Source organism: Malaya genurostris, chromosome 3 (assembly GCF_030247185.1).
Source record: "Malaya genurostris strain Urasoe2022 chromosome 3, Malgen_1.1, whole genome shotgun sequence".
NCBI classification, from domain to species: Eukaryota; Metazoa; Arthropoda; class Insecta; order Diptera; family Culicidae; genus Malaya; species Malaya genurostris.
This window is the reverse complement of record NC_080572.1, coordinates 102382674-102394416: the sequence shown is the minus strand read 5'-3', so window position 1 is coordinate 102394416 and position 11743 is coordinate 102382674.

Genomic DNA, 11743 nt, shown 5'->3' with positions numbered 1-11743 from the left:
TTCAGTATGATTCGGAATCCATACCAAATTCCGATCTTACCGGAGAACTCGCTCTATTCGTCTATTTTTTGTTCGACACAATTTAATATTCGTCAATCCTGCTTATTCATACACACTAAAAAACTTTCGCAGAATTCGGTAATTTTATACCGAATTTTCAACAGCTGCACGTTCGGTAATCAGTTTGGTAATTAAATTGATTACCGATCGTTAGGTAATTGCTGAACTGTCAAACAACTACCGTAAACTGTAAACCAAATGGATCTAACTGATTGTTCGGTAATTTTTTGTTTGTTTGTTTTCCTTTGGTTAAAATTCTGGATTTTCGTATTACAAAAAACAACACAAATTCACAAAAACGAATGAAGGAAATTCCAACCTGGTGTGGCTATGGTTTTATTCAAAAAAAAAAAGGGTCAAATGTTCCGGCTGAAAGGAATTATGAGCGCCTTCCAAAACACTGCACAATCCGTCGTTCACCAGAAATTTCCCTCGAACGATTTGTGTAGGCAACAAGTGGAAAAGTGATTTATTTTTTCTGCCTATAAGTAAACAAAATATTTTTAGTGGTTCTGTTTTAAAAACTTTAGCACCTGTACCTCAATCCATTCGATGTACTCTTCAAGTATTTTTTTTTTTTCATAAATACGTTTATTTCTTAAGGCAGTTTACATAAGTTTTTCTTCGCCGTAGCATCACTTTTACATAATATTCTTATCCTAATTTAATTCTAACATAGTCACAACGTTTTGCATTTATTAAAACATATTCTCTTATTACTTAAATATCATCTTAGGTAACTCGTCATTAATTATGAAATCTACTCGGAAATATTATTTGAACCAAACGATTAACTTCTATAAATTATAAAATAAGCTGTTATTTTCAGACATTTTGTTAATAATTTCATAAACTGTTTCGAGTTTGTTTGTATCATTACATTATTTTTATTCTAATTTAGCTATTGGTTGAACTCATGGACGCAGCTGGGATCAGAACTAAGTCTTGAAAGGGGCCTTTATTAAATTGAAACTCCAGTTTTCTTTATGAAATGATAAATAAGTTTCATGTATGAAAGGTCACGACAAGCAAGAATGTCTCGAACTGGGACATTGGATAGTCTACCTTGGGTACGCAAAGAATTTATTAGTTGAGATCTGACATCACGATACTCCACGCATGTCCAAACGACATGATCAATATCCCGATAACCTTCTCCGCAAGCACAATGATTAGTCTCGGAGAGCCCAATTCGAAGGAGATGTGCATCTAACGTGTAGTGATTGGACATGAGTCTGGACATCACACGAATGAAATCTCTACTCACATCCAGTCCCCTGAACCATGCCTTTGTCGATATTTTCGGAATAATTGAGTGCATCCACCGACCCAGATCATCTTTATCCCAAGAAGCTTGCCAGCTGGCAAGTGTTCTTTGGCGAGACGAGCTATAGAATTCGTTGAAAGCAATTGGTCTCTCATAAATTTCACCCTCAATAGCACCACGTTTGGCTAAAATATCGGCTCTTTCATTGCCAGGAATGGAGCAATGAGCCGGGACCCAGACTATAGTGATTAGATAATTATTGTTCAATATGTCGTTCAGGCACTGTTTTATTTTGCCCAGGAAAAACGGTTCAGTCTTGCCAGTCATGTTTGAGCGAATGGCTTCAATTGCACTCAGACTATCTGTGAAGAGGAAATAATGGTTTGGAATTAATGTGACGATTACACTCAAACTATAATGAACTGCTGCTAGCTCTGCTATATAAACAGATGCAGGTTCTTGAAGCCTAAATGAGGCCGAAACATTATTGTTGAACATACCAAACCCTGTCGCTTCTTCAATTCGCGATCCGTCCGTGTAAAACATTTTCTCAGAGTCAATATGCCTGAACTTACTTGAAAATATTTTTGGGATTTCCGTCGAACGTAGATGATCCGGGATTCCACGCACTTCGCGCTGCATGGATGTATCGAAAAATAAAGTTGAGTCAGGGACATTTAGGAGGCTGACACGGATAGGAATATATCTTGAAGGGTTGATTTCCTGTGACATATGGTTAAAATATACTGTCATGAATTTTGTTTGAGATCGAAGCTCGACTAGTCGTTCGAAATTATTAATTATCATGGGATTCAGCACCTCACATCTTATTAGCAGGCGTGATGAAAGCTCCCAAAATCGATCTTTTAATGGAAGAACTCCCGCCAGAACTTCAAGACTCATTGTATGTGTCGAATGCATGCACCCTAAAGCAATTCGCAAACAACGATACTGAATTCGCTCCAGTTTGATAATATGAGAGTTTGCAGCGGAACGAAAGCAAACGCATCCATATTCCATCACTGAAAGTATCGTTGTCTGATACAATTTTATTAGATCTTTCGGATGAGCACCCCACCAAGATCCTGTTATTGTTCGAAGAAAATTTACTCTTTGTTGGCATTTTGTTATCAGAAACCTAATGTGTCCTCCCCACGTGCATTTGGAATCGAACCACACCCCGAGGTATTTAAAAGTTAAAACCTGTTGGATCATTCTTCCCATCATAAGGAGCTGAAGCTGCGCGGGATCATGCTTTCTTGAAAAGACGACTAACTCTGTTTTCTCCGCAGAGAATTCGATACCAAGATGAACAGCCCAATCGGACAAGTGATCTAAGGTATCTTGCAATGGTTTATGCAGATCAATAGCTTTGGGTCCAGTAACTGAAACCACGCCATCATCTGCCAATTGTCTTAGTGTACATGGGGTTACTAGACAGCTGTCAATGTCATTTACGTAAAAATTATAGAGGAGCGGACTGAGGCATGAGCCTTGCGGGAGACCCATGTAACTATTTCTGAGTGTTGCCAAATCGCCATGTGAAAAATGCATGTGTTTCTCTGACAAAAGGTTGTGCAAATAATTATTTATAACCGCTGGGAGTCCATTTTGGTGAAGCTTGTCTGAAAGAACATCAATGGAAACTGAATCAAATGCTCCTTTAATGTCTAAAAATACAGATGCCATTTGTTGCTTTTGAGCGAAGGCAATTTGGATGTCAGACGAAAGTAATGCAAGGCAATCATTCGTCCCTTTATTTCTACGGAAGCCAAACTGAGTATCTGACAACAAACCGTTCGTCTCGACCCAAGTGTCGAGACGTCGTAGAATAATTTTTTCGAACAATTTTCTGATGCAGGACAACATCGCAATGGGTCTATATGAGTTGTGATTGGAAGCTGGTTTCCCCGGTTTTTGAATGGCGATAACTTTCACTTGTCTCCAGTCAGGTGGAACAATATTTTGCTCAAGAAACTTGTTGAACAATTCCAACAAACGTCTTTTTGCGAGGTTGGGCAGATTCTTCACCAAGTTGAATTTAATTCTGTCCAACCCTGGAGCGTTATTGTTACAAGACAAGAGTGCTATAGAAAATTCCATCATTGAAAATGGGTTATTAATAAAACCATTATTTGGAGGAGATTCCCGTATAATGCTCTGCGTAGGAACAGAATCTGGGCAAACTTTCCTAGCAAAGTCAAATATCCATCGGTTCGAGTATTCATCACTCTCATTGCCCACGTTACGATTCCTCATTCGTCTGGCCGTGTTCCAAAGAGTGCTCATTGAGGTATCTCTTGACAAACCTTCGACAAAATGTCTCCAATAGCTACATTTTTTGGCTCGAAGTATGCTCTTGTACTTGGTTTCTAAAACCATAAGTTTTTCAAAATTCTGAGGAGTTCCTCCTCCCCGTTTTAGAAACGTCTTGCAAGCATTTTGTTTTGCGAGTTTAGCCTCTGAGCACTCTTTGTCCCACCAGGGGTTGGGAGGCCTTCTGTTAGTCGTTGGCCCAGGAAAGCGTTTAGTTTGAGATTGTTCTGCTGCCTCCAGAATCGAACAAATGAGGAAGTCATATTCTTCAAGTGGAGGGAGCTCTTCCATTGAATTCAAAATACTAGAGATACTACTTTGGTATTTAATCCAGTCGATATTTTTTGTCAAATCATATGGAATACTAGCGGAAGTAGCAATGCAATTGCTACTGTTAATTGAGATGATGATTGGTAAATGATCGCTACCGTGTAAATCAGGCAGTATTTTCCAGGTGCAATCTAGTCGAATAGATGTTGAGCAAAGAGATAGATCTAATGCACTTGGGCGTGCCGGAGGTCTTGGGATCCGTGTCATGCTACCCATATTTAATACCGTCATGCTAAAATTGTCACAAATGTTTTGTATTAAAGATGATCTGCTATCATTGTAAACGGAACCCCACATAATACCGTGCGAATTTAAATCCCCCAGAATCAATCGTGGTGCAGGAAGGGCTTCAACCATTTCATTAAGCTGTTGCTGTCCAACTTGTGCTTTTGGAGGAATATAAACCGAAGCTATGCAAATATCTTTGCCTTTAATGTTTATTTGGCAAGCAACAACTTCTATACTAGAAGTTGAAGGGATGTTTAATCTATAAAAGGAATAGCATTTCTTAATTCCCAAAAGCACTCCACCATACGGAGAGTCTCTATCGAGACGTATAATGTTAAAATCATTAAAATTTAAAGCTATGTTTGAAGTAAGCCATGTTTCGCATAAAGCAAATACATCACATTTTTGACTATGCAATAATATTTTAAATGAATCAAGTTTTGGCATGATGCTTCGACAATTCCACTGCAGGACAGTGATTGTATCATTTGCGACGGGTGATAAATTATCCATCAAAAGATACAAAACCTGAGACAATTGGCCATTGAGCTGATAACTGCTTCAAAAAGGTTCTAGCTATTGGAAGGAATGCCATTATGAGGGTCTTTAAGGGTTCAGATATATTGAATGCTGAGAAAATCCATTCAACAATTTCCGAAAACTTCAGTAATCCTGTTGGTGGCTGTGAAATGGAGCCCACTGGATTATTATCTTTTTCTGTACTAGATCCTGGATTGGTTTGTGAATTTGACAAACCAGGAGGCACAGTCTTTGGTTTTGACTTTTTTTGTTTAACACGGGGATCTTTTTTTGAAGATGAAATTTTAGGTGTCTTTTTTGGTAATTTGGAGGAAGACTTCTTTCTCTTAACTGACCCTTGGGTAGTGATAAACGAATTACCTTCACTATTTTCGTCAGAGTCAGAGTCCTCTGGTTCCTCTAGATTTGAAAACCCGTTTTCGGTTTCCAAAGGGGGGACATCAATGACCGTTTTAAGCATTTCTGCATATGTGCGCTTAGACCGTGCTTTTAAAGAAAGCTTAATTTTGTCTTTGTGCACTTTAAATGCAGTGCATACTGAAATATCATCATGAGGACTATTCCCACAATAAATACATTTTTCAATTTCCTTGTTGCAATCATTATCTTTATGAGGCCCTTCACACTTAATACATTTTGGTTTATTACTACAGTAAGTAGCTGTGTGGCCGAATTTTTTGCAGTTCGTACAATTCATTACATTTGGAACAAAAAGCCGAACAGGGAGGCGAATTTTATCGACATAGACATGGGACGGCAACGCAGACCCGGCAAATGTCACTCGAAACGAGTCTGATGGGCGATAAACTTTTTTTTCCTCTTCATGAACTACTGAGTACAGTTGTTTGCACTCCAGTATTTTCACACCCTCAAGCATAGAGTTCTTGAAACGACCAACACCATGCTTGAGTAAATCATCTACCGAAAGACTCGCTTCGGTAACAACACCGTCAATTTCGACATCTTTGGAGGGTATGTAAACTTTATACTCTTTATTGAAATGTTCCGAAGAGACAATATCATTCGCGTGTTTCAAATTATTTACCACAACACGAATTCTATCGTTATTTACTTTTATGATCTCTTTGATTGAAGAGTATCGTGATGTCAAACCTTTATTAATTTGAAAAATGTTTAATGGCTTTGATATACGTCTAAAAAAGACTATCCAAGGCCCAGAAGAGCTCTCCTGATATTTTTTCGTTCGTGGGGGTATCGGATTCATGCTAGGATTTACGTCCATGGATTCATCCATTACATTAAAAATTTAACTAAACTTTAAAATAAAATTTGAAACCAACACTACACAGTACTCAATCAAAAGGAAAAGAAAAAACTTCTACCTTGAAATTGTTGTCTATCTCCGTTGCACTGCCGTGTAGATCCTCGTTGCTCTAGATGTTCTTGTTGGATGTATCTGGACGTTGATACAATGCTGAAGCTCACTGTAGCGATAGAATATGATGTGATGCTACTGCTACCTGACATCCAGCACCACTCGAATTCCGATTTGCTTTCGTCTTCGCCAGCTGTAACCAGCGCAGGTCACCGGTGTATACCTGCGTGTTGTATGGCAGTGGAAAGACCGAGTTGTCTTGTCTCCTTCTTCCTAGTGCTCCGCACCGATATGCTTCTGCACCGAAGTGCCTTCGCACCGGTGTGCCTTTGCACTCTCCTGCTTCTATGTGCCTTTGCACTCTTCCTCTTCGATGTGCCTTTGCACTCTCCTGCTCAGCACTTGTGGCTGTATATTGCGGCCTGGGTAGAGTTTGGGAAACGCCCTTTGTTGTTTCCTTCACCAGCTTGGCCCAGCACTAGGGCTCTCTTATGCAGCACGACTATACGTTTTAACGGCTGCTGCCAACAGGTCTCTACCTGTAGTTCAACCGTTGTCGTATTTAACGCGTGTAAACCAACCAGCGTTATTAAACTGTACGCTTCTATACACAACCTTCTCGGTTGAACGGCTATTACTGAATGACAAGTATTTTTTTGTTTGGTTAAAGTTTAACGACAATCAGTTTTAACAGAAGTTCGGTTATTGGAAGATAATTTTACCACAGACTAACAGACATGACAGTATGAGTAAATTCTTATAAAAAATAATTTTTCGTGATGCACTAGCTCCACCTATATTGTACTGCGCGAACTATTTACTATCTGTACACCCCTTGTGTTATGTAAAAGTTTTTTTACTAGTTGGTTTCCCCTCGTTTGTCAACACCGATCAGCTGCTTGCAGGGATGCCTGATTTCATCAAAATATTTGAAAATGAATCGTCACAATAAATTATTGGATTACGTTGATAATATATTTAACTTTTTCGCGATGTTGGAAGGTAACCATTTATTTGACTCAACGTTGTTCATCTAGACTATTTTTTATTGTGTCGGTAGTTTTCACCAGAAATTAAGTGGCGGCAGACCAGAAGCAAGTAAATATTGTAACAAAACGGGTTCGATTTTGTCTTGCGTTGGAGGATGAGAAATAGGCACAATTATGTATATAGTTTTGGCCATATGTATTAAATCTGTATCCTGCATGAAATTCGCATGGACGTATACAAATCAATACATTACAGGTAATTCTGTATGAATGGCAACTCTGTTGGTAAATGAAAAAAATAAACACAGTCTAGATGACAGACAGGATGTTTTTGATAGGGTAACGTGGCGCCATCATGACACATGTGAGTACTGTCCCAAATAAAGGAATATTCGAAAAGACCGTTAAAATGATTGAAGAATCTAATTTGAGTGTCCTGTCTGTTAGTCTGTGATTTTACCATACGGACAGTATGGTTTTTACCGTACTCGGCGGCTATTCAAATTTACCGTATGAATTGTATATCTATTTACAAAATTCTGTAACGAAAATTTACGTCAAACTGATCGTCCGGCAAAAATTTGCATAATTATTGTAAAATATAACTCATGTACCGAAATATCGGTCATTTTTATAGATTTCCGAAATTTCTCGTCAAAAATATTACCGAACAAAGGAATTAATTCTTAGTGTGTACAAAAATGAAACCGAGTCTTGAGAAAATATGTCATCGTCCTTCATATGTAATTCTAAAGGAAAAACTTAAACCAAATGGGCTAAAACTGTGTCATCATTTTTGCGAATTGTTTTCTAAAATTATCGCTCAACAAAATAAATTCAAATGTTTTGCATGATAAAAAGCAACATTCGAACAACATTTTTAAATTTTTTCGTGGAAAAATATTGAGAAGTAAGTCGGTGAAGTGGTATATTCGAGAACGCTTCTTAAAAATCATGATTTGCGGTGTCCACTGTATCTCAGTACAGACTAATCAGAAGTGAACAAACGAACGCAGCATAGTTAGAGTAAAAGTTTTTCAAGACCCCATCGTTTCTGTTTGATTTTTTAAAATTTTTTTTAAATTTTTGGTGGTTGTTCAAAGTGAAAACTACGATTTTTCACGAAAAAATCCGCCATTTTAAAGCTGTTAAACCTCCCCAAAGTAACAAACAACGAAAAGGAAAACGTTGGGGTCTGCTTTTTTATATGTAGAAAGTGTGTGGAAAATTTGAAAAAAATTGGTGCAGTAGGTTTTGAATGACGAAGGACACGGACTTTCAAAACCTGGTTTCGAGGAAAACGCGTCTATAAAATCAATGGAAACAATTAATTACTCCAGGGAGCCCGTAGGCTCCAACATTTTCAAAAAATCATATTTTTTCTTTTATAATTTATTTTTACGAAACATTTCAAGAATGTTTTGTCAAGTTTTGAAGTCAATCGTAGTAGAAATCTTGGGCTTGCGCACTGAGCGCTTGCTTCTTCGTAGAATGAGATAGCTGTTGTGAAATCGGGCGGAACACTACCAAGAATCGTATGCGGACCGACAGGAACGGAAATCGTAATGAATAAGAACACGTACACTGGCTTTCATATTCTTACGTCTAGTTTATTCTCGTGGTTTACATAGAGTGATATTTTCACTGTCGTAGCGGAAATCATCTCGTTATTGTTGAGTTGGCAAGAGTGATAGTGCTCGTGCCTTTGACAGCTCCAGTGCTGCCAGAATTGCTGTTTGGTTATGACAATAGCCAATAATAAAGGTCCATAACTTCCAGAGTTTCGTTCCAATAGGTTTGAAAATTGCACAGAAAATTCTTGAAATGTTTTACTGTAAGAAAATATAAAGAAAATAATACATGATTTTTCAAAAGTGTTAGACTCTACCCGTCCCTTAAGTGACGGTGTACAATATTGAACACACTTTACATCGGAAGTCGGATCCAGATGATATCCAGGAATTCTGTATGGGATCGTAAGACCTTTCATTTGAATCTAAGTTTGTCAAAATCAATTCAGCCATCTCCGTGAAAACGGTTGATTGCATAACCTTTCTATATTAGAAAGGCAACACACGAAAATGAAATTTTCATACCTATCAGCCTGTAATTCCGGAACCGGAAGTTTTATCTTGATGAAATTTGGTTAGATTATATGGGGTGATACGACCTTTCATTTGAACCTACGTTTGTGAAAATCGGATGAGCGGTCTCTGAAAAAGTCGATTGCATGTTTTTAGTGAATTTTTCACATTTTACCCCGCAAATCCCGAAGCGGTAGTCGGGGCCAGATGAAATTCAATAGCAACCTATGGGACTATGAGGCCTTTAGATTGAATCTTAGTTGAAGAATATCGGTTGAGCGGTCTCTGAGAAAAATGAGTACACTTTTTCTTCATTTTTTGCACATTTTACCCCGTTATTCACAAACCGGAAGCCCGATCCGGGTAAAATGCAATAGTAACCTATGTGACCATAATTTTGAATATTAGTTTGTGATAATCATTTCATTTGAATCTTAGTTTGTGATAATCGGTCCAGCCATGGTAGCAGGAACCCAGTGGATCTATTCCTGGTTAAGTTTTTTTTCCGCCGGATTCCACATGGCATCTAGTCCGGCCCTGTCTTGAGAAAGATAATAGGTACTATCATTCACCTAGTGTACCCCAGCCACTGTTCGGCCATCCATGGAAGTTGACCATCAATGTTAACTTCCCTCTCTGAGCAGCCTAGATAGCCGTGTAGTGTCGGTAGCGGTTTCCCAACTGCTAAGAATAACGCTACGGTCCACCTGTACCGGTGGTTTAAGTCCACCAAACAGGTAAGCCGTGTGGCATCCGGCGGAATTATTTTTTACCAAGAATTGATCCACTGGTTCCCTATTCCATGTCGTAAAAGGCCACAAAAATAGGAACTCCTAAGTCAAGGTGTATTTCCGTGCCGATGGCTGAATGGCTGCTGGAGGTTAAACATTGCAGTCGTGAACGGAATATCTTGGGTTTTTCCCTTACTGGATACACGCAATGCTTAGCAATCAACTTCTTTGATCATCGATTCGGCAGGCCAGAGATTAGAAAGCTGAGTGTCTGTGGGTGTCCTCAAGGTGGTGTACTATCCCCACTTTTATGGAACCTAGTCGCTGATAGTTTGTTAAGGAAACTTAATAACCTTGGATTTCCGACTTATGGTTTTGCCGACGATTATCATATATTGATGACCGGTATAAGCATTAACACTCTCTTTGATTTAATGCAGCAAGCCCTGCGATCTGTTGAACAATGGTGTTGTCAGGTTTGGATTATCTGTAAATCCGGGCAAAACATCAATGGTGCTTTTCACTCATCGTAGGATAATTACAGGAGCTCGTCCGTTGCAGTTCTTTGGTTCAGGGGTCACTGTGGTCGATCAAGTTAAATACGTCGGGGTTATTCTTGACTCAAAACTGAATTGGTCTGCTCACATTGATTTCAGGATTAAAGGAGCTTGCATGGCTTTCGGCCAATGCAGACGAGCTTTTGGAAAATCATGGGGACTCAAACCCAGATATATTCATTGGATCTACACAACTATCGTTGGACCAATTTTAGCATATGGATGTCTTGTATGGTGGCAGAAAGGAGAAGTCGCGACAGTTCAGTCAAAGCTAAATCATCTCCAAAGGATGGTCCTAATGGCGATGACAGGAGCATTCACGACAACTCCTACTGCTGCTCTAGAGGCGCTACTGTGCATTAAACCACTACATGTATTCCTAAAACAAGAAGCATTATCTTGTGCATACCGTCTTAGGGTTACAGGGCTTTGGAACAGTAACCCATTAGAATATGCTACCAGTCACACTCGCTTGTGGTCTCAAATGGTTCCGTGGGATGAGTATTTACTCGCTCCTAGTGACCTAACTCTCACATGCAGTTTTCCTTTTAAAACATTCAATGTGAGCTATCCTCTTCGTTAGGAATGATTGTCTGGTTGTCTGGAACGACAACTTGATGAACACATAGTTTGTTTTACGGACGGTTCTCTGCTGGTGCTGGTATCTACTGTCGTGAAATAGGCTGGAGCAGTCTCATTCACTTGGTAGATACTGTACTGTGTTCCAAGCAGAAATCTACGCAATTCTGTGTGGAGTACAATCGGCACTTCAGCAGAGGATCTGTGGTAAACGTATTTATTTTTGTTCCGACAGTCAGGCAGCCTTAAAAGCACTCAGTTCGAATGACTCACGGTCGAATCTAGTGATCGCATGTCGAACTCAAATTGAAGACCTCAGCATTTCAAATGCTGTTTACTTCTTATGGGTACCCGGCCATTCTGGTATTACTGGAAATGAATGGGCTGATGAGTTGGCTAGAACTGGTGCAGAGAATGATTTCGTTGGTCCTGAACCTTTACCACTTTCAACTAGTTGGATAAAGCACAAGATACGTTCTTGGGCTGCATCCAAACATGCCAGCTACTGGCGCAACTTGCAAACTTGCGCTCAGACAAAGCATTTCTACCAGATTTAGATCTGAAAATGTCAAAGTGTCTACTGCATTTCTCCAAGTATCATTGAAGTGTTCTGGTCAGAGCTCTGACTGGACATTGCAAACTCAATTATCACATGGCTACTATTCAACGTGCTGAGTATTATTCGTGTGATTTGTGTGAATGCGATTATGGTACTTCATATCATCT